Here is a 3,507-nt window from a genome sequence, read left to right as displayed (position 1 = left end):
GTTAACAGATCCCGTGACGTGGGACAAAGTTAGTGGGAACTGAAACCATAGAGTCAAGGACTGCCCTGTAGGAGCTGAGAGAAGGAGGAAGGGATGCTGGTGAGACCTGGAATCATGGAAAAGACACAGCCTATGTTGGAGATGCTGCCTGTAACAGAGATCCTCCAACATCCTTCTCACTGACCAGAAGTAACCAAGTTAGGAAACTTAAGACATATAATTTGCATGAGCCAATCCTCTGCAAGAAAGAACAAAGTAGAGGAAGGCCAAGAAATGGATTTGAGATTAGCACAGTTAATGGCTGACATTTACAGAGATGTCACCAAGTGCATTAGTTTTTTATCTTATTTTTATTTTTAAAAAGATTTTATTTATTTATTTGAGAGGGAGAGAGATAGAGAGCCATGGAGAGCACAAGAGCAGGGGGAGGGAGAAGATCCCAGGACCCGGGGATCATGACCTGAGCCAAAGGCAGACGCTTAACCAACTGAGCTGCCCAGGCACCCCTGCATTAGGATTTTAAATAATCTAACCTAAAAATTATAAAACATTAACAACAAAAATAGAAGTGTCAGGGCTAAATGGACTTTCTTATCTTATTTGCCATTGATTGCTACAATATAGGCCACATTTTAAATTTGCTTCATCTTTGGACTATGGCTTTTTGTTTTTCTGGAGATTCTAATAGACTTCCTTTTTTTCTTGTTGAGTTAAGAAACTTATATTTTCTGTTTAAAAAGATACTATTTATTTATTTGAGAGAGAGAGAGCATGAGTGGGGGCAGGGGCAGAGGAGAGGGGGAGGGAGAAGCAGACTCCCCACTGAGTGTAAAGCCTCATGCAGGGCTTGATTCCAGGACCCATGACCCATTAGCTGTCTTCCATGTGATAACTCATCAATTCCATGCTTCCAGTGAGTCTCTGAAGTCACCTACAGGGAAGGGAGAACATGGCAAATTTACACTCCCTCTTTTTACATCTTAGTTTGAAACTTACATATCTCAGTTCCTTTCATAGCTCATTTGTCAGTCTTGGTCACGTGATCCCATCTAACTGCAAAGAATGATGGGAAATGTAGGGGATCATAAGGATATTTAATGATCAATAAATGTGTCTTGGACAGATCCATGCAAAATAATGTGTTTAACATGTATGTAAGTTTGAAGCATAATAAAATAAACACCAGCAAATTTATCACCTGACAAAATAACTAGAATATTGCCAGGACCATTGAGCCTGTCAGCTTTTGGTCTTCTAGGAGTTTATCACAAACTGGAATCTTATTTTATTTATTTATTTATTTATTGTTCAAATTCAATGAAATTTTCTGAAAGGGAAATTGTCAAAACGTACTGTAGTAAACACAGCCTCTTGCCTTACATTTTCAAAAAGCCAATGCTGGTCGAAGAATGGATTAGAAGAGGCAAATAGAAATGGGTAATCTAATTAGAAAACTATTACAGCTGTACAGATGAAAGATGATAATGACCTGGACTAGAGAGGTAGCAGTAGAGAGAAGAAATGAATAATTTGAGATTTCGCTATAGATAGACCCAAGAGGATTTGGTGACTGACTACATGTAGGGCATAAGGAAGTCAGTGGCATAAAGGATGACTTCAGATTTTGGCTTAAGCGAGTACATAGATAAAAGTGTCATTTTTCAGATGTTAGTTAGGTGAAAAAATGTAACAGGAAGGAAAGAATGGACTGATCCCAGGTTTGATGCAGGAAATGTGCAAGATTATTGTGTGATGTCCTCTTTTCCAGAAAGCAAGGAAACTACCAAAGACTACTGGGGTTTGTCAAAAGGATGAAAAGATACAGGAGGCAACCCAAAGGATCTCCTACTGGCCAAAAATGGGGTGATTTGAACATTGAAGAGTGGTGACTAACATGGATTGAAACCATGTGCCCATAACTAACTACGAAAAACCTCTAATACCCACTGGTCTCCTTTGGAGAGAGGAGGGCAGTCATTCTGAAAATTGATAGACAAAGAGAATCAGGCACTATGTTGGATTTTCCATAAAATGAAATATTAGACTTAGATTCCCTAATGAAATAATAGATTTAGACAATGATTCTCATTGTCTCCAAAACCATTAGGAGAATAGTTGTTGGGAAAATCTATAATTAATAGATCAAGTTCACAGTATCTGAATGTACTCATCAGTCTTATTGTCATTGCAAGTAGGACCACAATTGATGATGTGTCTCCTCATAGGTTGCAGTGAGAATTATACAGCACCACTTATAAAGTGCTCTTTCCAAGAAAAATGAACCTGAATCTCATCAAGCCTCCGGATATAACTGCCAATTTACAGGGAAACACTAGGGATAGAAGAATATATTAATGATGCCACAAGGATCCAGTCAGCTAAATGTAGGATGTAGGAAATTCTATCGGACAAATAACCTGGTTTCTTCAGCAAATAGATGGCATAAAAAAGAGGGAGGGAAAATTGCTTTATATTAAAGGTGACTTAAGAGGTATTTCAACCACATCAATGTATGAATGTTGCTTGAGGAGAATTTTCCAAACAACTGCAAAAAGATATTTTTGTGACAAAAGGGAAATTGAACACAGACTGGGTATTAGATGATATTAAGAAATTATTACTAATTTTGTTAGGTGTGAATGCAATATGGTTATGTTGTAAAAGTCCTTCTTATCTGTACAGATATATATTGAAATTACATACTGTCTAGGATTTCCTTTAAATACTCCAGAGAATAAAAATGGGTGTGGAGCATAAATAAAACAAGAATGACAAAATGTTGATAATTATACAAGCTGGGTGGTACTTGGGGTTTGTCTTATAATTTTCTGTAAAAATAAAAGAAGTAGGGAGGGAGTTAATATATGAAATGCAACTGAGAAGTCAAATAAGATGAAATTTGATCATTAGGTTTAATAGCATGGTAAATATTGATGATCTTGATGAGAGAAGTTTGGGTGGAGTGGTGGTAGGGGGAAGCTTAACTGGGGTGCATTTAAGAGAATGGGTAAACCAACTATATAAAGACATTTTGGAGACAATTTGGATGTGGACCAGATATCAGTTAATATTAGCAAATTATTAATTTTGTAAGAGGTGACAATGATATTGTAAGAAAATTTTCTGGTTTTTTAGAAATACATGAGTATTTAAAGTTGAAATGACATACTATCAGGGATTTGCTCTAAAATACTACAGCAACAGTAAGAAATAAAAAAGAGATAAGATGAAGCAAATATGACAAATGTTCATAATTGTAGAATATTTGGGTTGCGTACATGATTCACTATGCTATTCTCTTAATTATTGTATTATGTTTGTAAATTTAATAATAAAAAACTTTTAAAAATAGGACAGGGGAGTGAGATTGGATATAGCATATATAGACAAATATTCTTAAAAATTTTGCTGCACAGAGGAACAAAAAATATTAGGAGTAGCTGGTGGTAGAAGTGAAGACAAGAGGAACGTTAAGTGCACTGATAGAATGACCCAGAAGAGGGCGCC

Source organism: Callorhinus ursinus, unplaced genomic scaffold, assembly GCF_003265705.2.
Source record: "Callorhinus ursinus isolate GAN/ISIS: 27379988/994484 unplaced genomic scaffold, GSC_fseal_2.0 scaffold18, whole genome shotgun sequence".
Lineage (NCBI taxonomy): Eukaryota > Metazoa > Chordata > Mammalia > Carnivora > Otariidae > Callorhinus > Callorhinus ursinus.
The sequence above is the reverse complement of the archived record's forward strand: the minus strand, read 5'-3'. Positions refer to the sequence as shown.